Raw genomic sequence first — 27,180 nt, forward strand, 5'->3', positions numbered from 1 at the left:
GACGAGGAGCTAGCAGTTAATGGCGATGAGACCTGGAATTCATGATCAATGCACTTGCAAACAGCAAGGTTTCATGGGTTCTTCTCATCGTTGTTGTTTTGTTGAATTGCTTCGCTTTGTTGATATCTGAAGCTCAAATCTTGCCGGATGAAGAAGGTGCGTATCTAGCTACAATATATAATGCAATAGCTGATCAGTACTAGCTACAAGTACTCTCTCTTTCTCCTAGATCGATCCAAGTGAAACATTTTCTCTTGAGAACTGAATTGTTTCCCTTGATGTTAACAGTACAAGCACTCAAAACGATAGCAGCAAAATTGGAGAATCGTTATTGGAATGTCAGCTCAAGTTCGTGTAGTGGTGGTGTAGGTTTAATTGTGAGCTTTGGGTCCACGGACACGATCAAGAGCAATGTCACTTGTAATTGCTCCACCACTGTTTGCCACATCACGAATATGTAACACTTCTAATTAACTTCAAATATTGTTTCAATCATCTTAATTTGCTTTTAAATGTTTTTATATATATAATTTCCTCTTAACTCTTGTTTGATTTGTTTGAATTTCAGTCAATTAACGAGGTTGAACCTCACCGGTGTTTTGCTTGAAGAGTTCGCAGATCTTCCCTATTTGCAAGAAATGTAAGTCGTTTTCTTCTCTTCTCTTCTGTACTTAATTGAGCTTTTGAGATCATGAATCACACATATGGTGGATTCCATTTGTTTAGCGACCTGTCCCTGAACTATCGGAGTGGATCAATTCCTCTTCGTTGGACTCAAATCCCTCTCGTCATCATGTAATTATACTCTCTAGCTCCTCTCTTTTTTATCTCCTTAATTTGGCTACTTGATTTCAGTTCTTCAAATTCTTAAGAATCGTTTAGTTAGGATTAGGAAATCTAACCTGACTGATGCTTTGGCACATTAATTAATCGCAGCATTCTTTGGGGAAACCGCATCAGTGGATCAATTCCTAAGGAGATTGGTTACATCGCCTCACTGGAGCAACTGTGAGTATCGATACAATACATGGCCTAATAAATTAAACTCCTTGGTAGGCCAAACTGACCTCTTTTTTTTTTTTTTTTTTTCATTCAAATGGTCACTCCCAGGGAGTTGGATTCTAACCAACTTGAAGGAACCCTTCCTCCAGAGCTTGGTAATCTGCGTCGGTTGAAGAGATTGTGAGCTTTCTCTTCTCTAGCTTCTGCATGTTCTTTCCATTGTTTCCATCGATCAAATAATTAAGGGTTTTTTATCTGGACCTTAAGGTTTAGCTAAAGTCACTCTTAAGCCCAAGAAGAAAAAAAAATCTTTGCATCTGGCTCGCTTAGTTGATTATGCGTCTTTTTGAATTTCTTTCAAAATATCTTTTTAAAAGAAAAAAATCCTTATCATACTAAAAAAAATCAATCTTTCTTTCTTTAATCTTTTTCCTTTTTTTGGTAAGATTACTTTCTTTTATTCCATCTACCAAAATAAATAAAAAAACAATGCTTCAAGAGAGCAAATAAAGACAAGATGAGAGACGAGAAGAGAGTAGCAGTCGAAAGCAGTAGTGCAAACACAACGCCCTTCTCCATAGAAGGTGCCAGAGATGGAGCCATCTCTAGGCTGAATGGTGACCACGAGACTGATGATTTGAGCCATTGAAACATGAGGGAACTGCAAAAGAGTAATTGAATAACAAGAAGATGAACACTACGCAAGCTCTAATTTTGAGACATCTCCCACCTGGAAAAATGCAACATAATATAGCAAGATTTACTCAAAATACAATAAGTAGACAAACGGGATTCAACACGTAAAAAAAAAAAAAAAAGGGTCCCAAGTGACAACAATATGCATGTTTAGAAAATCTACAAGAGCCTTATGAGGGAAAAAGGAGAGCTTGGAGCTCACATCAATGCAGATGGCTTTCCAAATCTGATTGGAGGATCGAGATTCATTAGTCAATCTCAGAAGTTTCGGTTGGTCCCTCCAAATATGCGATATACAAGCCCTTAGAAATAGCTTTCTAATAGTCCTCGTTGATTGAAGACTCTTCAAAAGCATAACCAAATCAATACGAGGCACTCAATGTCCAAGGGCTGGGGGCGCCTAGATCTAGCCCAAATATGGCAGAAAGCAAGGAGCCAAATGTGACGAATGAACAGGCATGGAGGGAAAGGTGAGGTAGAGTATGGTCCCATCATTGGTACAGAAGATGCAAGAGATTGAGAAAATTTACCAGTCTTTTGATTTGATTGCAGACTGGTAATGGTGTCGAAGAAACAATTAGAATTATTTAATAATTTTGTTGTACCTTTATTATCACCATCGACATCAACTTTTAATTACATATATTGATTAGTACTGTTACCATTTCAAATGAAGTCATTAATTTTATGCAGATTTCTTACTCTTGCAGCATCTTATGCAAACAATTTCACAGGAATTATACCGGAAACATATGGAAAACTTAAAAGCTTGGAAGATTTGTAAGTTGGAGGTAGTTGCTTGAATAGTTTTATAAAATTTTGAAATAATGAATGCCTGATCGATCGAATTAACTTGCTATTGATTTGCAGTTCGATACAGGGGACTGGCATCTCTGGGAAGATCCCTAATTTTATTGGAAATTGGACTTAGACTTGTTACACTGTATGTACCAGATTTTTAGCATCCTCTCGTCTGTTTTCTTCATTTGATAAATTTTGAACAAATATGAAGAGGATTAATCTTGCTATTATTATTATTATTATTATTATTATTATTATTATTATTATTATTATTATTATTATTATTATTATTATTATTATTATTATTATCTTTATATAAGAATTGAATATCTTATATATGTTGCCTTCGTCTTTTTGGTTTTTGCAAACTGCATGTCTCTATGGCAGTGATATGCAGGGCACTTCCATGGAGGGCCCTGTTCCTCCTAGCATCTCCTTCATGAAAAGCCTAATTTATTTGTAAGTATACTTGCTTACAGATCCAACTTCTAAAGTTGTTATACTTAATCCACCTGAATATTGAAGGATCAACAAAGATTTGGTTAATTTGTTGCATTAATTTTGAATATCAGGAGCGTGTCTAATCTTCATGGGACAAATATGACTTTTCCTTTCCCTGACTTGCAGAATTTGAAAAATATAGATACATTGTGAGTTTTCTCGCTATGTTTGAAACAAATATATTGGTAATGGAGCCGACGGCGATCCTTCGCAGCTTACAACAAGCTTCTGATTTAGCCTATACCCGTGTCCAAGTGCGGTCGGATTCTCAGGCTGCTGTGGCAATGTTATGGGGCAAGTATAGCATACCTTGGTTTGCTCAAGAGTTAGTTGCGGACATTCGAGACCTCTCGCAACAGTTCGACTATTGTGTTTTTCATCACCACCTTCGGGAGTCAAATACTGGTGCCGACCTTTTGGCGAGATTTTGTCACTTTGTAAATGAAGTTATTTTCTTCCCTCCTAACATTCCTGATGACCTTGCACAATTAATCATAAATGATGTGGATGGGATGTTCTATTATCGTATATAATTTTGTTTCCGTTATTTATACAAAGCTACCTTTTTCCAAAAAAAAAAAACTGATGCCATATTTGTGGATTCTGTAAGTTTCTTTATATGAAACTTCAACTTCTTCCCTTTTGCCTAAGCTAATTATGTTCTTGTCCATGGATCTACTAAGTGATACTTAACAAAAATCAGTGTTTGTATATATATTCTGTTTCACATTCTCATTTAAAATTGATTGAATAAATAATGTACCATGATGACAAATTGAATTGATATTTGCTGCTGATTTTTCCTTAATGGAATTCTCAGAATGTTATCAGAATTGAAAATCACAAAAACTTAAACAACCTACAACCTTAAGTATTGTGGTAATATGTTACATGAAAATTACATAAAACCTATCTAATATTCTTTAACAAGATCTACCAATTGAAGGGGTATGCCAACTTCACTTGATTCAGAGTCTACAATATTGTAGATTTGGGTTTTGCATATGGATAGAGTTGTGCCACATTGTCACTCTCCTCAAGGTTGTAAAGGCCCCATACTAGAAAATCAATTCCCAAGGTAAAACAACCCTAAAATGTGAGATTATCTAGTAGTGTTGTACTCCTAACCAGGTCGCCCAAGCATGGTGCAATATCTTGATCTCAAGGCTCATCTCAGTAACTTAAAACCTAGCATTGTCTTGAGATCTAGGAAACCCAAAACCATGTGTTGATTGCCTTGAGATCTCCGCAAGATCTCAATGAGTTGGTGGAATTTTTTCCCAACTTGAGGCTCCAACTCAAGGACTATTAGGGGTTGATCATTTGGGACTTGATGTCCAGCATGTTTCAGCCCTTCTAAACACACTGGTAACCTTATATATATATATATATATATATATATATATATATATATATATATATATATATATATATATATATATATATATATATATATATTTTTATATATATATATTATATATATATTATATATATATATATATATATATATATATATATATATATATATTTATTTATTTAAAGGCTCTACAGTATATAAGAGCCTCTCATTGGGAGAGGAAAGTGCTGTTTTGTAACTGTTAATATGAAGCTTTTCTTTTGGAATATTTGCGGCATTGGTAATGCGTCTGGTAGGAGGGCCCTTAAAATGCTGTTAATGACTCATCAACCAGACATTTTTTGTGTCGCTGAACCAAAAGTGGATGTTAGTAAGTGCCCAATTCTCTTTCTTAATAGATTGGGATAATCTTCTAATTTTGTGTATAATTTTCGGCAAGAGAAAGTTCCAAATCTTTGGGTCTTTTGGAAGAGAGAGTTGCAGCGGCCCTCTGTTCTCTCTTCATCTGACCAACAACTCTCTCTTCAATTCAAGTGGCAAGGTGTGCAATTTGGTCTATCAGTGGTTCATGCTTGTTGTGATAGATCTGATCGCAGACGGCTTTCGGAGGATCTTATTGCTCTCCCTTTGTCCAGCTTACCATTTTTTGTTATGGGGGACTTTAATGCAGTGTTACGGGTGTCTGAAAGGAGGGGTTCAAGCAGATTCCAGCTAGGTGCAGCAGCTGATTTTCAGGCTACCATTAATGCTTGTGAGCTTTTTGAAGTTCCATCTTCGAGTAGGAAATTTACATGGTCAAACCAATGCAAAGTTGGTAATGTTCGTTCAGTCCTTGATAGAAGTTTCTTCAATGCCAGATGGTTATAGTTGTTTGGTGATTCTAAACAGATCACTCTTCCGACACACTCGTCTGATCACTCTCTGATTTGTGTCTTTGTTGACAAATGTGTCAAACTGGTAAACTCTCCTTTCAAGTTCAATAATTTTTGGATGACTGACGATTCTATTTTGGAGGTGGTTCGTTTGGCTTGGGGGGAACCGGTTGTTGGTGATCCCATTTTTGTACTAGCACAGAGATTGAAGAATGTTAAGCAGCGTCTTAAAGCTTGGGCAAAAATGACATTTCCTAATCTTTTTATTGAAGTACAACAAGTGGAGAAAGATCTAGCATCCTTTCAAACTAATATTGATCAACTTGATATGACAGATGAATATTTTGATAAAGAGACTTCCTTGAAGTCAAAACTTGTACAAGCAATGGATCGTCTGGACTCTCTTGTTCAGCAGAAAGCAATGGTCAGGTGGTTGAGAGAGGGAGATAGGAATTCAAAATTTTTTCATCTCTCTACTAAACTTAGAAGGAATAAAAACTCTGTTAAACCTTTGCGAAGAATGGATGACACTTGGACATCAAGTTCACTTGAACTGCAGGATTATGTGGTGACTTACTTTGAAAACTATCATAAAACTGGTTCCTACTTAAGACACCCAAAGTGGTTGTCTGTGATTCCAAAAGTGCTGATGGATGATGATTGTTTATTACTTGAAGGTTTGCCCTCTAATGAGGAGATCAAAGGAGTGGTATGGGACCTAGATCCTGACAGTTCTCCAAGACCAGATGGCTTTCCGCGATGTTTTTTCCGCAAATGCTGGGATATTGTTTCAGCCAATTTTGGGGCTGCAGTTCGATCCTTCTTTCAAAAAGGAAAACTTCCAAAAGGGGTAAATAATTGTTTCCTCACTTTAGTTCCCAAGGTGGAGAATGCAGCTACACTGGACAAATTTCGGCCTCTATGTATGGGGAATTTTTTTTGCAAAGCATTGTCAAAGATAATGGCTTCTCGGCTGAGTCCTCTTTTGCCTAAGCTTATGTCTGAGGAGCAAGGAGTTTTCCAGAAAGGTAAGATGATTTCTGAAAATATTGCTGTCGCTTCCGAACTTACAAATATTTTACGTTCTTCTGTTAGAGGGGGGGGGGATGGGAATTAAGATTGATATTATGAAGGCTTATGATACTCTATCATGGAAGTTTTTATTCTTGGTCTTTAAGGCTTTCGGATTTTCAAATAGATGGGTTGGTTGGATTCATGAGATGCTTCAGTCTACTAGAATCTCAGTTTTATTGAATGGGGGACCAGTTGGATTCTTTGGAGTTGAGAAAGGGCTTCGGCAAGGGGACCCTTTATCTCCTCTTCTTTTTCTTCTTGCAGAAGAGGTACTATGCAGGGGCATTCATTCTTTGATAGCTGCTAGTAGATTGAGAGCTTTGCCAGGCCTCAGGGGAGTAGAAGTTCCTTCCGTACTGATGTATGCTGATGATATTTTTATTTTTTCAAATGCTTCTTTATGTTATGTTAAAGCTTTGAAAAATTTCTTATCGAAGTATCAAGAATTTTCGGGTCAACATATTAGTTTGGAAAAGAGTAAGCTTTTTCTTGGACGTGTGCCTCCTAGTCGGAAACATAAAATTGTGGACATATTAAATATCCCAATTGCTCTCTTTCTTACTCGATATTTGGGGATAGATATTTTTAAAGGAAGAGTTACTCGTGTCAGATTGCTGTCAGTTTTAGACAAGGTTAAGAGTCGGCTACAAGGGTGGTGTGGAAAGCTGTTATCTTTGGCAAGTAGAGTGGAGTTGGTACATTCAGTTATTTCTATCATGCTGATTCATAATTTTTCAGTGTACTGGTGGCCTAGCTCTATTATTTCTCAAGCAAAGGCTTGGATGTATAACTTCATTTGGACAAGGAGTATAGAGGCTGTGAAGAAGGTTACAGTGTCTTGGGCAAAACTATGTACTCCAAAATGTGAGGGTGGTTTGGGTATTCGGAGATTAAGAGATGTCAATTTTTCTTCCTTATGCAAGTTGGCTTGGACAATTAAACATAAACACTCTGGTTTTGCTCATTTTTTAAAGGGGAAGATGGTGGACAAAAGGGGAAATTTAAAGATTTATAGGCTGCAATCATCTTTGATATTGGGATTGAGGAAGGTTTGGGGTTTTGTTCAAGCTAATGAACGGTGGTCAGTTGGAGGTGGTCAGAATATAAATTTCTAGTTTGACAGATGGTTGGGGAATTTTACCACTGCAGACTATGTTGGTATTCATCTAGATCTAGAGGGTCATTTGAAATTGACTGTTGCAGATTGTTTACAGCAAGGGGAGTGGAGACTTTCATCAGTGGACAATGCCTTCAAGAGGTAATCTCTCTTATTATGTTATATCATGTTCCTTATGCTGGTTTTGTTGATGTTTGTCATTGGCAAGGTTCGGAGGGGGGAGAGTTTAGTTTTCGATCGGCATGGGTTTTCTATTGTAGAAAAGGAGAACAACTGGAATGGGCTAAAAGTATTTGGAAGACTTCTTTACAGCTTAGACAATAAGTTTTATGTTGGAGACTTTTTCATTATAGGCTACCTGTTGATGCCTTGTTGACTCGGAAAGGAATTATGCTGGCCTCTCGTTGTAATCTATGTGGTAAAGCTTCAGAGGACATAGGACATCTCTTTCTTCACTACTCATTTTCACGTGGATGTGGAGAAGCTTTTGCAGCAAAGTTTGGTTATAGTTGGACAGTAAAAGATTTGATTGTAGAGTCGTTCAAGGCTTGGAAACACAAGGCTTCACAGTCTCCTTTACAGACTGCTTGGATTAATGGATGTTGTGTGCTTTTATACTTTCTTTGGATGGTCCGCAATCAAATCCGGTTTGAAAATTTAAATTTTAGGATTGATGAGGTGGTGAGTTTAATTTTTTTAGACTTAGTACAGTTTGGCTTTAAAATGGATGGAAGAAAAGTAACTCATACCATTTTTTCGGATGCAAGAAGACTAGGACTTCACTTTTCTGTCTTTAGTGCTGCTCCTCCACAAGAAATTTTTTGATGTCCTCCTGCTGTAGGTTGGGTTAAACTAAATACTGATGGGTCTTCTTTAGGCAATCCAGGAAGGTCTGGTGGTGGAGGAGTATTTCGAAATGAAGTTGTTGCGGGGGTTTTCAATTTCAGTATTTTTTTAGATGTTAAAACCAACTTTGAGGCTGAATTGGAAACTTTCATTCACGGATTACTTTGGGCAAGGCATTTACAAATTAAAAAGCTTTGGGTAGAAAGTGATTCAAAAGCTATGGTGACTTTAATACAGTAGAAGAAAATATCTTGGTATATCTTTCATATGTGGAGAGAGTTACAAAAATATTTGTTGACTATAGATTGGACGATTTCACATTGCTATCGTAAAACTAATACAGTGGCAGATTTTTTGGCAAATTCGGCAGCTAGGACAGGAACTTCTGATATTAACATTCCTTGGTCAGCTTCAATCCTTAATGAACTTGTTGTGGATGCCTCTAGACGTCCTAGATTTTGTTTTATAAGTTAGTGGTTTTCTAATCTGAGCAGGAACCAGTGAGGAAGGGTGTATTGGGGGCAACAGTTGTTGCGGGTAAGGGAGGTTGGTTCCTTATATGGTATTAATTGATGTATTTTTAATATTTCTTCGCTTAATATAATAATCCTTTTAGCGATATATATATATATATATATATTCCTCTTCAAACCCCAACTTGAAAACCACTATGCTGAAGTGAAACCTTAAAACTTTTTGTACACATCATATACTCAAATAATAATGCTAAATGTTCAAAATTCAAACATGTTTAACACACCACACATGTTTATAGTTCAAATTACAAAGTCTTGTTTACCAAACATAAATTACAAAGTTCAAATGATAATCCAATCGTCAAAGTTACAAATCAAGAGTCGAGACTTGAGACTCGAGACTATAGGTGCTAAGCACATAATCTCGTCTTGCTAAATGGAAAAAAGTGAGATCTTGTGGGTTCATGTACTATACATCCAAGAATACTTAAGGTTGTACTCAATCAGACATGGGCAATGAAGAGGGATAAACCCAATAGAAAAACTGAGACCATATCTTAAAACACTGTTAAAATGGGTTTATTCTCCTATTTATATGGGAAGAGACCATAAATAAGTTTGTCTAAACATATGCTCAAACACCATGTCTTTTCCACAAGACATACTTATGACTATAAAGGAGAAATACAACTTTCTAACAAAATAGACCACCGCATCAGACTTCTAGTTAATTTCAGTTGTATCTTAAATTTTTCTAATGTATGACAAGCATAAATAGTTTATTATAGAAATAACTTTTTTTGTAGGTGTTAATTTGAATTCTATTGTTTTAATATATGACAATAGCAGATTATTCATTACAAAGTTAACTCTTTGTTTAGGTGCATTTTTCTTTAGGCTGATATTTATTGTCTTTCGATGATTTACTTTGCCTTTCCCATATCTTGTGGTTGACAAATTTGATTTCATAATTGTCAAAACACAAGGCAAATTCATTTCAAGGATTTGGGACTAAACTAATAGCCCGATAAAAGTTCCAGTAATTTCAGATTAGTACCGAAGGCAATTTGACTACTAGGAGTGATTCCATTGATTTATTATCTTAAATCAATATTCTCCGTAGACATATCAAGTGAATGTCTTCATGGGCTTAAATTGCTAAATTTAACCTTGTATTGGTTAGAATGTATCACTAGTCCATCATTAAATTACACTATGTGGACAATCTTTTGTAGTTATGTTTTAAAGGGATTTGTTTTTTTCTATCATTTGTAGAGACCTAAGCTTCAACAGGTTGACTGGTCACATTCCAGATGTTCAAAGTTCAACGTCTCTACAGTTCTTGTATGTACAATAAATTTCCATATTTTCTTTTTATATGTCATTATTTTATTTTATTCATTTATGATTACAGACTGTGCATTGGTAAAATTAATCCAAGAATGATATCTCATAATTTCTTATTATTTATGATTAGCATTTCATTAAACTTTCTTATTGGCATAGTCATAGGTTTGTTGAATAAACATGATAATTCAACTTTTCTTATCAATGATTTCTCTTAATATATCAATGAAAATTTTCTTTATTCTCACGGTAGGCACTATATTGTTTATGAACATAGGTTTCTTACTAACAATTTGCTGACTGGAGAAGTGCCACAATGGGTGTTTACAAGCAACATAAAAGCGTGAGTATTTCTCCTCTTCAAAAGTTTCGGCACATGGTTAATAGGATCTTTTAACTTCAATTGACTTGTCTTTTGGATGAATTTTTCACTTGATTTATTTATTGAAACTATCTTATGTATCTCGACATGTTCTTTTCTTTTCTTTTTTTCTTTTTTTTTCCCCTTTATATATATAAAACCTAGAACTACAGTACCATAACATGATGCTACTTTATGTATCAGTGATTTATCCTACAACAATTTTACTAGATACGCTTCGCAAACAAACTGTGAACCACAAACTATGTTGTATATTCAATACCCTGTATTATCTTCTTCCACTTCAATATACAACAAATGTTTTCTTATTTCGCTAATGAAATTGGTCTATAAACAGGAAAAGAATTGCCAGTTATTCATCTTCAAAAAACAATTCGTAAGTATATTTTTTTTTTGGTTGAATGTTATTTTTATTGATTAATAAATCTTGTGAGGAAACTAAATTCATCTGGAGAACCTTTTGCAGAGTTGACTGGTGCTTGAAGAAGGACCTCCCTTGCAATGGAAAACCTAAATGTAATTGTAGAACATGTTTACATTTTTAGATGACAAAACATTAGAGCCTTTATAAGGGGTTTACAAGTGATTGATAGGAAATAATCATATATGAATACATCCTTCTAATTCCAGCTACCTACGCAGATCATTCATTGTTTATCAATTGTGGCGGTCCATCAACAAATTTTGATGGGGAAGCATATGAACAATATTTAACATCTCAAGTGGATGCTTCAGCATCATACATCTATCACACTAATAGATAGGCTTCTAGCATTACAGGAATCTTTTCAGATATACCCGATGATCTATACTTGACCACAAACTCATCAGTGTTGAAAATGACTGATCCATCCATATATATGACAGCTAGAATTGCTCCAATCTCGCTGATATGGAGAAATTATGATTGAACCAGGTTTATACTTGGTTTGACCCTCGACCCCGGTCGAGACGAAGGAAATCGACTCACTTCCGAGCGAGCCGTGTCCAGAAGATAGCTTGCTGAAGAAGGAAACTGAATCAGCCACAAGCACGCCCTAATCCGAAACTTATGGATTAGGTTCATTACTCTAGTGATGGAAGGCGGAACTTGACGGCTATCACTTATCGTCATTGGAGGGATAATCATCAAATTGCCAAGAGATTATCCTAGGAGTCCTCTACTAGTCCAAACTAGTAGAAGTCTATCGCTCAATGGATCTAACTATTAGCATCCAACGACTACCCGAAGAAGGCTCATATACATCCAACGAACCAGGTTCGAAGGTACATTCTATATAAACCCTACTTACCAACATGGTAGGGAGAGAGACCACCAAAGGGAGACCACCAGATTCATTCTCATACCTCTGGACGTAAACACTCACATGCTTATGATCTAGATCGTATTCCAGTTATTCATTCCTTAGCTCTGTGCCTCTAGCAGAGCCGTTTGTGATTAAGTTCATCGACTGACTTAGCCTTTGGAGGTGGACTCCCGACCCCAGCGGTCGGGCCACATCTGACGCTTTTTGTTTTACAGGTCATTATCCAGGAGATCTAAGGGCTGAGCAGAAAGTGGACGCATCATCTAGCGCCGTCTGTGGGAAAGATTTAGAAAGCTATGGTAACCAGATCCCAGATCATCTGCAGCCGCAGCCGCTGCACAACGCGATCTTGGTGTCCAGAATCCTGGGGAACACAATCCAGATATTCCTCAGGGAAGTCTACCCCTTCTTGAGGTAGATGGTGGTCATGGGGGAAACAATCCTCCAGAGACATTCCAAGATCAATTGAATCAGGTAAAGATTCAACTCTTGGAGGTGAGTCAAGCACTCCGCGTGCTCACCAGACAAGTGGTATTACCACAAGAGCCTAATCATCGCGATTTAGGGAGGCGCGAATTACCACGCGATCAAAGATTGACTGAAGATCGGAATATCGGTAAGAACTTTCGTGAAGGTGACCGAGGGCTTAGGAGAACTGATGATTAACCTAAGTGGGACGATAGGTTCGATAGGCCACAGGAAAGCACAACCGACTCAAATACAAGGTTGGATACAGTTCGCGATGAGCGAAATGTTCGTGATGGACGGGCCATTCGTGATGATCGAATAGCTCGTGATGATCCTAATGTTCGAGGTCGTGATCATAATGCTGAAGATCACTCGACTCATATTGGTCAGGAATTGGCCAACATCAATCAAAAACTAGGGCAGTTGGCTAGAGGAAGGATAACTGAGGATATTTATTCAGTTATTCGGAAGACCCCCTTTGCTGAGTCAATTGCAGGATATCAATTTCCCCACAATTTCCGTCTGCTGACTTTTTCTACATTCGATGGCTCCGGAGATCCAACAGCCCACATTGGTTATTATCAGCAGACTATGGCAGTTGCAGGTAATTCTGATGAAATTCTTTGCAGGGTTTTTCCTTCATCTTTAACCGGAGCGGCGCAAAAGTGGTTTTTGAACCTCCCATCTGGAAGGATCGTGAACTTTGATGAATTGGTGTGCAAATTCATAGGGAGATTCCAGAGTGGAATCCAAGTCAAAAAGACAGAAGAGACCTTGTTCACCATCAGACAAGGAAAGAGTGAATCAATCAGAGATTACCTGAAAAGATTCAATCGAGTTACGATGGAGATAGAGAATCTAGATGAGCAAGTAGCAAAAACTGCTTTGTTCACTGGACTCACCAACCGAAGACTCCTGGAGTTATTACTTCAGGATATGCCTACAACTTATGCAGAGTTGGTACAGAGATGCCAAAAGCAGGCTGAAGTCATGGAGATCCTAGATGCACGCCAGGGGGACAATAAAGCTTCCACCAAGGAACAGAAGGCTCCTGAGACTAAGCAGAAGCCGAAGCAGAATGTTCGTGATTGAGTTGGAAAGACTCAGGCATGGCGACAGAGATCTCCTGGTAAAAGTGAGTATACTCCATTAAATACTCCTCGGGCTGATATTCTGAATATCATCAAAAAGCAAAATATTTTGAAGTGGCCCCCAAAGATCACTTTGAAACCTGGGGAGGAGAAGGATCGAGAAAGATATTGTCGTTTCCACAAGGATTTCGATCATTATACAAATGACTGTCGTCATTTGAAAGCAGATATTGAGAGATTGATATCTCAGGGACATTTGTCCAATTTTGTTAGCATAAGAAAAGGGGAGTCACGTGAGGCTGCCCCTAAAAGGGATTGTTCGGTTAATCCAGAACAGCCAAAGGAGGCTCCGAAGTCGAAAAAGGGTAAGGAGATGATTGATGCATCTCGATCAACAATTCTCACAATATTCGGAGGCCCTGAACCCGAGTCACTCCGGAAGTTGAAGACGAAATCCAAATTTGTTGGAACTGGAGAGACGTAGAAGCGGAAGAGGCCGAATGATGAAGAACCCATCACCTTTGGCGAGGAAGATGAAAGAGGCGTTTGTCTACCTCACGAGGATGCCATAGTCATCAAGGTAGAGATTGCATGCCGAGAAGTGCACAGAGTCTTAGTTGATACAGGGTCTGCAGCTGACCTAATTTCCTATGAAGTGTATCAAAAGTTGAAGGTGGAAGAAGACTTGATGGAACCATCGTCCACACATTTATATGGCTTTGCAGGATCGTCTGCAGTAGCGGAAGGATCGGTCTAATTGGACTTATCTATTGGGAGTTTTCCCAAGGAGGCGACAATCCGAGTCAATTTTTTGGTGGTTCGGGAACTTCCAGCCTATAATGTTATTCTCAGGCGACCATCTTTGTCCAAGTTAGGCGCTATTGTATCAACAAAGCACCTGAAGATAAAATTCCCAACAGAAATTGGAATTGGTCAAGTTTCATTTGACCAGAGGATTTCTCGGCTATGTTATGTTGCCTATTTAAAGGACAAAGAGGGACCCAGAAGGGTGACTGCTCTACCAATTGAGATACGAGATGATCGGGAAGAAGCAAGAGATGCAAAGGCCCGAGCCAGTTGAAAAGCTGGAGCAAATCCAGCTATGTACCGAAGATGATAAAAGGGTTACTTATATTGGGACTGAGCAGCTGGAGGAGTTTAAGGAAGAGTTGAGGTCTTTTCCTCAACAAAATAAAGATGTATTCGCATGGTCTGCCCAAGACATGCCAGGAATTGATCGGACTGTTGCAGAGCATAAACTCTAGATAGATCCAAAGGCGAAACCAGTTATCTAGAAGAGGAGAAATTTCTCCATTGGAAAGCACGAAGCCATTCGGGGCGAAGTGGAAAAGCTGAAAAATTCTGGTTTTATTGAACCAATCGAGTGCCCAACCTGGTTGGCCAACATAGTAATGGTCAAAAAGGCGAATGGGAGGTGGAGGATGTGTACAAATTACACAGACCTCAACAAGGCTTGCCCTAAGGATTGCTATCCGTTGCCACGGATTGACCTCTTGATAGATGCGACTGCAGGGTATGAAACTCTAAGTTTCATGGATGCCTATTCAGGCTATAATCAGATCCTTATGAATAAGGAGGATGAGAAGTTCACAGCTTTCATGACCGACCGTGAAAGCTTCTATTACAAAGTTATGCCATTCAGCCTGAAAAATGCAGGAGCAACATATCAGAGGGTCGTCAACAAGATATTCAAGGACCTGATTGGCAAGAATGTCGAAGCTTACGTTGACGATATGCTCGTAAAAAGCATAACAAGAACAAATCATATCGCAGATTTGGCAGAAGTATTCTTAGTACTGCGAAAGTATCAAATGAAGCTGAATCCAAAAAAGTGCGCTTTCGGGGTTTCTTCAGGCAAATTTTTGGGCTTCATGGTGTCACAAAGAGGTATTGAGGCCAATCCTGGCTAAAATACAAGCTCGATTGACATGGAGGCTCCCAAAACTGTTCGTGATGTGCAGTGTCTAACTGGGAGAATTGTCACTTTGAATCATTTCATCTCCAAATCTGGAGAGAAGTGTTTGCCATTCTTTAAGGCACTTACAGATTTGAGGGGCAGCAAGGAAGCAAACTGGACCGAGGAGTACCAGAAAGCTTTCGAGGAATTAAAGGAGGCACTGGGAAAGCCACCACTTTTGTCCCGGCCAAAGAAGAGAGAAATCTTACAGTTATATTTGGCAACATCCCTTTCGGCGGTCAGTGCAGTACTCGTTCGGGAGAAGGATAAGAAGCAGTGGCCAATCTATTATGTTAGCCACGTACTACTTGATGCGGAAACACGATATTCGCAAATCGAGAAGCAGGCCTTAGCTCTCATGATAGCCGCCAGGAAGTTACGGCCCTATTTTCAGGCTCATCCAATAGAGGTATTTAAGACTTTCCCTCTTAGTAAAGTTCTTAATAAACCTAATTTGTCTGGAAGAATGGTTGCCTGGTCGGTTGAACTCAGCGAGTTCCAAATAAGCTTTAAGCCCCGAACGGCAATCAAAGCTCAGGTGTTAGTCTATTTCGTAGTAGAAACTACTGCACCAATGGAAAGCATTTTTGAAGATCCTATTATACCAACTATTTGGGAAGTATATGTGGATGGCTCGAGTAATAAGGATGGAGCAGGAGCTGGAATTCTATTGAAGAGTCCAGCAAGATTTATCATTCGATATGCACTGAGATTTGCATTCGAAGCTAGCAATAACGAGGCAGAATACGAGGCCCTGATAGCTGGACTTAGGTTGTCAAAAGCATTGGCAATAGAAGATGTTACTATTTATAGTGACTCTCAACTTATAGTCAACCAAGTCCAGGGGGAGTATGGTATTAAAGAGCCTCGCTTGCAAAAATATCGAGAGATTGTGCAAGCATTTCAAAAGCAATTGAAGAATTTGAAGATATCTTAGATTCCAAGGACTGAAAATACAATGGCAGATGAGCTATCTCGACTAGCCAATGCTAAGGAAAGAAATCTAGACCCTTCGTTCTATATTGAAGAGATAACATTTCCAAGTTATCATGAGAAAGAAATTTCTTATATCGAAGCAGAGCGTTGCTGGATGGATCCGTTAGTTAAATATCTGAGAGATGATAAATTACCTGAGGATCCGAAAGAGGCAAGATTGATCATGATACGGTCAGCAAGATTTGTCATGCAGAATGGGAGGTTATACAAAATATCTTATTCTGGACCCCTTCTGAGATGTTTAGGTCTCGAAGGAGCGGAATCAGCTTTGGCCGAGGTTCATGAAGGAATCTGTGGAGCTCACATGGGTGGAAGAGCCCTGGCACACAAGATTCTGAGATTTGGGTTGTATTGGCCTAATATACGACAGGCTGCTATGCAGTATGTTCGTCGGTGTAGCAATTGTCAAATTCATGCTACAGTATCAAAGCGTCCAGCGGAGACCATGACTTCAATTCTAGATCCCATCCCCTTCGCGATGTGGGGAACTGATATTATGGGAAAATTCACCAAGGCATTAGGCGGATGAGAATACTTAATAGTAGCGATTGACTACTTCACTAAATGGGTGGAGGCCAGTGCTCTGGCAACAATCACCGAAAGAAAAGTGGAGAAGTTTCTGCTAGAGTCAATTATATATCGCTTTGGAATTCCAAAGGTAATCATCACTGACCATGGCACCCAGTTCGATTGTCCACAATTTGAACAATTCTGTGGAACGTATATGATCGAGCATCGTATGTCATCAGTAGCATACCCCCAGAGCAACGGACAAGTAGAGGTTACTATCCGAACTTACTTGAAGGGATCAAGTGAAGACTTGAGGCTGATAAAGCCTTGTGGGTCGAAGAGCTAAATAATGTACTATGGGCTTATAGAACTACGGTTCGAACACCCACAGGAGAAACACCTTTCAAGTTGGCATATGGATCCGAAGCACTCGCACCTGTGGAAGTAATCGCAGGAACATTACAAGACAAAGAGTTCGAAGAAAAAGCCAACGAACAAGGACTACTTGATAGCCTTGATTTATTGGACGAAGTTCGGGCAAAAGCAGTAGCTCAAACTCAACATTACCAAAGGAGAATAGCGTCATATTATAATACCCGAGTAAAGAACCGCCGGTTCTTGGCAAGGGATTTGGTATTGAGAAATACCTTGGCTTCAGATCCACGCCATCAGAAAAAGTTGGATCCTTCTTGGGAAGGACCTTATATGATTGTTAAATCAGTCGGTTTGGGAGCTTACAAGCTGAAGAACATGGCAACTCAGAAAGAGCTGGATCGGTCGTGGAATGCTAGGCATTTGAAGAAATATTATCCTTGATGATTTCAATTTTGTTCGTGATGTAAATATTTTCAACTCAATCAATGCAATTATTGGTTTTCAACAATTATCGTCTGATTGGGGGGCATCATACACCACACTCAAGATCAGATTCAGCTACAAGGCATTGGATGCAAGTCCATTAGGGTCCTTCTACAAGGCATTGGATGAAAATCCATGTGGGTCCTTCAACACTTATTGAATTTTTTCGGAATTTTCTTAAGTCAAGGCATCGGATGAAAATCCGAGTGAGTTCCTTCCACAAGGCATCGGCTTAATAACCGAGTAAGTTCCTTCTTAGACTTATTGAATCTTCGAAATGTCTTTAAGTAAAGGCATCGGTTTAAAACCCGACCGAGTTCCTTCTACAAGGCATCAGTTTAAAACCCGACTGAGTTCCTTCTCAAGCTTACTATATTTCTCTAAAAATCTTTAAGTAAAGGCATCGGTTTAAAACCCGAGTGAGTTCCTTCTCAAGCTTACTATATTTCTTCGGAAATCTTTAAGTAAAGGCATCGGTTTAAAACCCGAGTGAGTTCCTTCTCAAGCTTACTGTATTTCTCCGAAAATCTTTAAGTAAAGGCATCGGTTTAAAACCTGAGTGAGTTCCTTCTCAAACTTATTGTATTTCTCCGGAAATCCTTAAGTAAAGGCATTGTTCTGAACAACTAAGACCTACTGCAAAAGCGACTCAAGTGGCAGGCGAAGTTCAAAGATGAAGTTGATTTCTTATTTCTCCAACAGACCAGAAGGCCAACCTTTACATCAAACATACATATGAGATTACAAGAGTTGAGTTACATCTTCATTCGGTCAAAAAAGAAAGTCATTACAGATGATTACTAAGGAATCAAACAAGATCGAAGCAGCTTCGCCAGACGAACACAGAAGTCAATCAGCAATTTGGATTCAAGAAGAAGAAAAGAAAGAAGGAGGAGTACAGAAATATCTCAATGATGTACAAAATCCTTCGCAATTCCGTACTCTTTATCCAGCTTGACCAGAAGAAGTATGATCTTTGATCAAACTCGCATTCAGGCCAAGCTCTTCATAATTGAATCCTTCCAGAGGAGGGTAAACAGGAGAATCATCGAGATAGAGCATAATATCCAGATCCGACGGCGGAGGGTCAATCTTGTCCTTGGTCCAATCAAGAAAGGGGAGACCCAGCTTGCCAAACACTTCAGGATGACAATCAGCGCTGTAGGGAGTCGTATAAAAAAAAAAGATCTTTTCTCAGTATCGATTCCCATACTTCGTTCTCGCCATCCCAGTACGCTTGCAAGTTATAAGCATTTAGCATGTCAACAAAGGGCTTACTGTGCAAATATTTGAAGACGCAAGCTCTGCGAACATCAGTTGGAAGGGATTCGGGCAAAGGAATGACAACTTGTCTTTGAGGTAACGCCTTAGATCCTTTGGCTCCTGACTTTCCTACTTCTCGTTCCAACCGCCGAATCTTCTCCCTAGCATCATCCAGGTCAAAACGGAGATGCTCAATCAAAGAGTTCTTTTCTCCTGCAACCTCCCAAGCTAGTTTCCTAAGGCGACCAATTTCAGCAGCCTTGGCTCTGGAATTCTCCCGAAGCCTAGAAACCTCATTCCTTAGTTTATTGAGCCTAGATGCTACTTCCACTTGGTTGTGGAAGTTACCAGTAAGACTCCTGCAAACAACTTCCGAGTTAAACAGGAGCAGAAGAGTAACCTTCAGAATCAAAGATAATGAAGAAAGACTTACATCACCATTGACTTCATAAAGACCTCGTCTAGAAGTTTGGAAAGAAATGCGCTCTCAGAAGTCATTCGAGCAGCAGTGCACCATTCCAACGCTTTGTCAAACTCGTTTGACACTAATTCAGGTGAAGGATGAGAAGGATGAGCTACATCAAGAGAAAGATGAGCTGCATCACTTGCCAACCGACGACGCTTCCTGGTGGCAAAATCTTCCAACTCCAAAGGAGAGGAAGAGGACGCCAAACAAGCTTTAGAGTTGGGAATAGAAGCAGCCCCTGCTGGGACCGAACCTTCATCAGATGCCAACATAGTTGCCTCAGATGCTTGAAGGGTCTCTGTCACAGCATGAGCATCATCAGCACCATCAAGGACGGAGTGATCAAGATCTTCCCGGGAAGACCTAACGATCTCTTCAGGCAGAGGGAGTGAAGGAGAAGCTATGGGAGTCTGATTAGAAGATTCACCAACGACAGTCTCCTTACGTTCAGAAGATTCACCAGATGCAATCACCTCACTGGCCACAACTTCCGTCGGTGCTGGAACATTCTCCTTGCAGGACTTTACCCTAATAAAACTCAGATCGATTCTGGGAGGCACTGCAAGTACAGAAAAAGCCGCATCTGTACAAAAATCCAACAACACGCAGAAAAAGGAAAAACCCTAGTCAGATATGAACTACTCAGAATACCCATAAAGTGAACCCCAAGTATTACTACTGTAGAGTTCACTTGGGGGGAAGGAGAGGATATTTGTGACATAAACAAAACAAAAAGCTTACTGATTTCAGAAGCTGGTTGAAGATGTTGATGGAGTACGAGGAATATGAATGCAGCACAAGAAAAAGAAATGTCGTTTTGCAGATCTAACTTGCAGAGAGCAGGATAGATAGAGAGTACCCTCGAGGGACTTAAATAGCCTCAGGAAATGAGGCAACGGTTGAAAGCTAAAGACAACCAAAGGCCCAGATCGAAGAAACGCTTCGAGTTCTTCAAAAAGCAAGATCAACGGTCAGAGGGAAACCACGTGGATATATGCACATGGTACAAGAATACTTTCAACCGTCGCACAACCATTTTTATAATGGTTACATTACCAATTCATTGAAGGAAGTGAGTGGTATACAAGGGCAGAGAAACGTTTGGACTTCGCAATAAATGAAGGGAGACGTTTGAACTTTGCATTAAAAGAAGAAGCAAGGGAGAATACAAAAGCTAAGGCATCTTTCCCGAACGTCTCTTCAAAGATAAGTGATAAGTTTTATCATTTATATTTGATTTCCAAGACAAGATTTTTGGATAATGAATGAGGAAGAATGGAAGCAATCATTGAAAATTTTGAACTCTTCATTAATAAGGGAGTGTCAATCATTACAAAAAAAAAAGAAGAGAGAGAATGACGCCCTACGCTTCCTCCTCACCACCCGAAGAGTCCTTCAGAGAGTCTTTCTCAGGTTCCTTTTTAGCAGTGGCCTGTGGAGTTTCCTCTGGAAGGGGTGGTTCATCAGCAAGAAACTCTTCATAATTGGGGTCAGCAAAAAATGGATCCTCCTCCCCCAAAGCCCAGTCAGGGAAGTCTAACTTGAGCTTCCCAAAGACCTCTTTGTGACACACCACACGAAAGGGAGTTGTGTCGATGGAGGGGATAGATTTGAGGATTTTTTCCCATATGTCCTTCTGCCCCATGCGGTAGGCTTGAAGATTGAAGGCGCCCAGCAGTTGGGAAAAAGGAAGGCTATTCAAATACTTCCGAACGCAGTCCCTTCGAAGCTCCGGCCTGATATGTTCGGGCTTGCTAGGAACTTTCATCTTCAGTAATTGTTCGTGCTCGAAGGATTTTAAGCTCCAGCCTTTCACCAAACAACGTGGCAGCTGCCTTCTGCTTCTTAGCCTCGCATTCAGCAGCGGAGAGGCGAACTTGTAAAGAGTTGAGATTATCCTTCAAGGATTTTATCTCTTCAGTTTGTTTCACCTTCAGCTCTTCGGCTGCTGTCTTCAATTGGTCGATTTCAGAATTGGCCTTCGCCAATTTCTCTTCACAGGTTTGCAGCAAGGAGCCACTACAACCAACTCGGCTCAATGCCTCCATGTGTTGATAAAAATTCAACACAGCATTCCTGGGAACGAGGAAATTATCAGAAGAACTCATAAGAGATCATGAGAAACAAGCAGCGAAAGATTCAAAAATTGGTACCTTGTGGACTGACTAACAAGGGTATCATCGTCCAAAGCTTCAAAAGCCCGACGATCAGCTGGTAGAAGACCGAGGGAACTCCATTCTGCATCTTTCTCAGGGTCTTGTGTTGCCCTATCAGTCTGCGTCAAGGTCCATTGAGGAGTGAAGATCTCCTCGCCATCTGCGGTCTTTTTGGATTTTTTCTGGGAGGAAGCATCTGTTGAATCATGCTTCCTTTTGGTTTGTGTGGCAGAAGGGACATCTAGCGCTTCTGCCATTGGTTTTTTCCCTTTTCATGAAGCCTCAACCACTGGCTTCAGATTCCTGATACCCTTATAAGAAGGGTCGAGAGAGGGAACAAAAACTACCTAATCAGCAGTCAAGGCTTGAGGGCGACCGCTGCTCAGCTGTCACAACGGCCCTGGGAGCCTTGACTGGAAGATTTTCAGGGTTCATCCTTGGTGGCATTGCACGGAAGAAGAAGAATCAGAATTTCAGAAAGGCATATCAGTTCCATGAATTTAAAAGAGGGTGTCAAGAAGCTCACAATGAGCCAGCCCCCAATACTGAAGGATGGAGTTGTATTCCACCTCCAATCCATGTATCTCCTGATACCATGGAATTGATTTGATCTTCCTTACCGCCATCTCGTCTTCTTCGGACAAAGGAACAGCCCGGTTACCTTTAGCATATGAAGAGTAATATCTCCAGACGGTCGGGAAGTCGAGGTCCGATTGAGGCGCTCGACGTAAAAAGTATCTCTCGCGCCATCTTTTGTGATTGGAAGGGCAAGTTCCTTTGGAAAGAATGCTGCCCCTCTAGCCAAGCTCTTTACGCTTGGAAAGAACAACCCAACCAGGAGGATGGGAAACAGAAAGAAGGTGAAAATGCACAAAAAGAGCAAGAGAGGGCATAATGCCCAGTTCAAAACATAAACCCAAGAAGCCGACGATGAGACGCCAGCTATTGGGAAGCAGCATTCTGGGACAAATGTCCCAATGAGTCAGAATGGCCGCACAAAGGATTGAAAAAAGGAAGGCGAACTCCGCTTTCTAGTGCATCAGTATATAGGGAAAATTCGCCCGGAAGGATCGAATCAACCCTCTCATCAGGGTTGGGAACCCTAGGACAATAAAAAGAAGGAAAATCGAAACCCTGGGCCTGGAAGGAACAGAATCAGGACCGCCACTGGGCCTGGAAGTTTGTTTTGACCTCCCAGAAGACTCGGTGGTCGCCCTAGGAGTCATGGATGGTCCAGACTCAAGCAGGGTAGGAGAAGTCTCAGCTTTTCTTTCTGATCTCTTTTGGTTAATTTCAGCGAAGTCACGCCAGAGGGCAGTTAGGGTTTTATTGTCACTATCCGACTGTTCTGAAGGAAGAGAGACGAAGGCTTCGTTACCACCATCACTCTTACTAGCACTAGGTACAAGGGAAGATTCGGAAGAAACCCTAATATCTTCCATTACTAAAAGTCTCACTATGGAACAAGAAAACCTAGAGACAAAAAGTTAAACTTTGCAAAAAGATCAGTAAACTTACTGATTTGGTAAGACAAAGAGCTCGAGGGCAAGAAAGCGCGAAAAAGACGACGAAGGTTCAACTTCCAGACAAGAAGAATGAAACCTACGAAGACAACGAACTGCTTTTAAGTACCCGCACGAGTGTTCAAGCCGTGAATGATCGAGGTTTATTCAATATCGACGATCGAGATTTGAAGACATTTTGAAAGTTTGAACTCACGAATCCAAAACAGGCGCTTGGGTTACGTGAGCCACGATAGCTCCACTGCAAAAAAAACACGTGGCATTGTTCTCACAACGCTCGAGGAAAAGTGACCACCGCATTAAATGTGACATGACCTTTAATGGGATACGCAGAGACTATTGCTTGACGACGAACCCAGTTAAAAACCAAGCCCTCGGGATCGACCGAACGCTTGGTCTAGGGGGCTCGTGATATGGAGAAATTATGATTGAACCGGGTTCATACTTGGTTTGACCCTCGACCCCGGTCGAGACGAAGGAAATCGACTCACTTCCGAGCGAGCCGGGTCCGGGTAGATAGCTTGTCAAGAAGGAAACTGAATCAGCCACAAGCACGCCCTAATCCGATACTTATGGATTAGGTTAATTACTCTAATGATGGCAAAGCGGAACTTGACGGCTGTCACTTATCGTCATTGGAGGGATAATCATCAAATTGCCAAGAGATTATCCTAGGAGTCCTCTACTAGTCCAAACTAGTAGAAGTCTATCGCTCAACAGATCTAACTGTTAGCATCCAATGACTACTCGAAGAAGGCTCATATACATCCAATGAACCAGGTTCGAAGGTACATTCTATATAAACCCTACTTACCAACATGGTAGGGAGAGAGACCACCAAAGGGAGACCACCAGATTCATTCTCATACCTCTGGACGTAAACACTCACATGCTTATGATCTAGATCGTATTCCAATTATTCATTCCTTAACTCGTGCCTCTAGCAGAGCCATTTGTGATTAAGTTCATCGACCGACTTAGCCTTCGGAGGTGGACTCCCGACCCCAGTGGTCGGGCCACATCTGACGCTTTTTGTTTTACAGGTCATCATCCAGGAGATCTAAGGGCTGAGCAAAAAGTGGATGCATCGCTCGCTAAGATATTATGGCCACTGCTTACAAAGTGGTAGTTATATAGTGCGTCTCCACTTTGCTTAAATAACCTTTACAAAAGACCGGACATTCGGTAGCCTTGGTAGGCGTATATTTGATGTATCAATCCAAGTGAGTGATTGACAATTGCCATATTTGGTATTTTGTTTATATTGTCACTTAGTTTCTCTTAAGAAACTATGCTCTTGTTCCATTACTTTTTTCCCCTTAACATGTTTCTTGAATGTATGTTCCAAAGAAACTTTCTAGCTAATTTTTGAAGAACATTGATAATCAATTTTTTCCCTTTTTACACAATGTCTCCAACATTCTTTTGCTTTCTTACAGGGAGAAATATGTTTGAAGGATTTTAATACTGCACAAGAAGCTAATGGGTCCGGAAAGAGCGTCATTAAGGAATTTAACGATGTTATCACAACGGAAATACTTTGGAGATCCACCTCTTCTAGTCTGGAAGAGGGACTATTGCAATTCCCGAAGGAGGAGTCTATAGACCCCTAATATCAGCTATTTCAGTGATGCCAAGTACCACACCTATCCACTTTCTATTTTCCCCTTTCTTCACACTTCTTATTGTGATACTGCAACTTGTTTGATTGTGTAGATTTTGACTCTGGACTTTCAATTGGAGTAATCAACAGTATTGTTGTTGCTTCATGTGTCCTCATAGCATTGATTTTACTAACTCTTTGGGTGAAAGGTTGCTTGGGAAGGAAGGATCTTGATGACAAAGGTTGGACAAATGGATCATCCATGTGTTTGTAATGCAATGCATTATTCTAACAGCATTCCTAGAATATGTTTCTTTTATAATTGATATGAAACTACATTTTAATTAGAAATCTTAGTTATTATTTAGGGTTAAAAAAAGTAATATGTTAGAAATAGATAGGGAAGAGGCCGGGAGCTAATGGGAAAGGAATAAAATAGACATGTAGGGGTTTTAGTATTAGTCAATTAACAAATTAAAGTAATTTATTTTGGAATAGTTTTAGTTTGAAACAAGGGTTATCGGTTGAGAGAACAACATCAAGCCACAAACATCAATAGTTAAGATGGTTATCACAAATTTAAGGGTTCATAAAAATATCCACTATTTTGTTGTGATATAAAGTGGTTGCATTCTACCCAAGTGTTCACAAAATGACTAAAGACATTGAAATCCATTCTAATATTGTGTGGATGTAGTTATGTAGAAAATAAATGTGACTCCATTCATTTCCTTTGTCAAACAAGTGGGTGATATGTTTATCAAGCCTTTTATCTTGTCTCACCTTCTAGAAAGATTGATCCAAGCAGGGCATGGATGATCTATATGCTCCAATTTTAGGGAGAATGTTAGGCCATTAAGTGTGTCCCTCTAGTATTATTATCTTTGTAGTAATATGTTAGTTATCATCACAATTAAAGATTTTTTATGTGATAACTGTTTTTGTCTTTTCTTTAGTTTCTTTTCATCATGTAATTGGGAATTAGTGTTTTGTACTTTTAGTAGGTTCCTACTTACAGTCCACCTTCCCTTGGCTTGTAATTTTGTTTATAAATAAATGGCAGTCTAACCACAATAACTCCCACGTTGAGTATAGCATGATTTAGTAATTTCCCCTATCTTCTCTTCATTTTTCTTCTTCTTTTATTTTCTCTCTTTGTCTTCAAGTCTTTATTATTGATTGATTCTTGGTCTATGCTCTGATATTGTATCAGAATTTCTATATGCTCTCCTTTACTTCACATGTCTACTCTTTACTCTGTATTGATTTATTGGTTTGATCACTAGTTTTTATGCATCACACACATATCATATCTTCATATTGTTATCACATGTTCTCATCTACATGTGTGTTTTGTATATAGTATCTATGCAAAATGATTAAAGATGCTAGCTACATGACACATATCATTAACTAGATATATTATGTATCATTATAGTTTCATGTTTATAAGGAATATTACTAATTCTATTGAATGTAAAGCCATAGAGCTACAAACAGGTCACTTCAGTTTGAGACAGATTGTAGCTGCAATAGGGAATTTTGATGCTTCAAATAAGATAGGTGAAGGTGGGTTTGGGCCTATATATAAGGTATGTTAGTGTCCAAATCTTTGACTCAACCTCTCACTTGTCACAATCAATCTATATCTTATTTTGTTGGTTGAGGCTTTAAATTAATCAGGCAGCAATGTGCCACAACACTTTGATGTTGTTAATTTGCTTTAGTCTTCAATAGGAAAGACGAAAGGTAGGATGTAAACGAAAAGTTTAATTAAGGTTGGGGAACAGAAAAGAAAAGAATATCAGTTTTATTTCAAATTTTACCTTGTCTATTTTGGTGAAATAGTGATTCAAATTTTCCTTGTTTTGTCATAGGGTATACTATCAGATGGTAAGGTAATTGCTGTCAAGCAGCTTTCTTCCAAGTCCAAGCAAGGGAACCGTGAATTTGTAAATGAAATAGGCATGATCTCTGCTTTACAACACCCAAATCTTGTGAAGCTTTATGGATGTTGTATTGAAGGAAACCAACTACTATTGATTTATGAGTATATGGAGAATAATAGCTTAGCCCGTGCACTATTTGGTAAATCCTATACTATCATTGTGGATATAAGTCTACTCTTTTAGTAAATGAATGATAGTCAATGACATTGTCTATAATAGGTTTGCAAAAGAATTTATGGCTAAATGATTTTTTGGATGAATTTATGGCTAAATGATGATAAGTCATGATATGCATTTAGGTTTTGAAGATCAAAGAATGTACCTAAATTGGCCAACGAGGCTCAATATTTGCTTGGGGATAGCACAAGGTTTGGCTTATCTTCATGAAGAATCAAGGCTGAAAATCGTCCATAGAGACATAAAAGCAACTAATGTGTTGCTTGATAAGGATCTTATTGCTAAGATTTCGGACTTTGGTTTGGCTAAACTTGATGAAGAGGAGAATACCCATATTAGCACTCGAATAGTTGGAACTATGTGA

At 39.3% G+C, this 27,180-nt stretch overlaps 1 pseudogene; it reads left to right on the forward strand.

Annotated features, from left to right (window-relative positions):
- Window positions 1-27,180, forward strand: LOC149025437 (putative LRR receptor-like serine/threonine-protein kinase At1g53440; annotated as a pseudogene).

Source organism: Hakea prostrata, chromosome 2, assembly GCF_041222555.1.
Source record: "Hakea prostrata isolate BN-2017 chromosome 2, UWA_Hpros_2, whole genome shotgun sequence".
Classification (NCBI taxonomy): Eukaryota; Viridiplantae; Streptophyta; class Magnoliopsida; order Proteales; family Proteaceae; genus Hakea; species Hakea prostrata.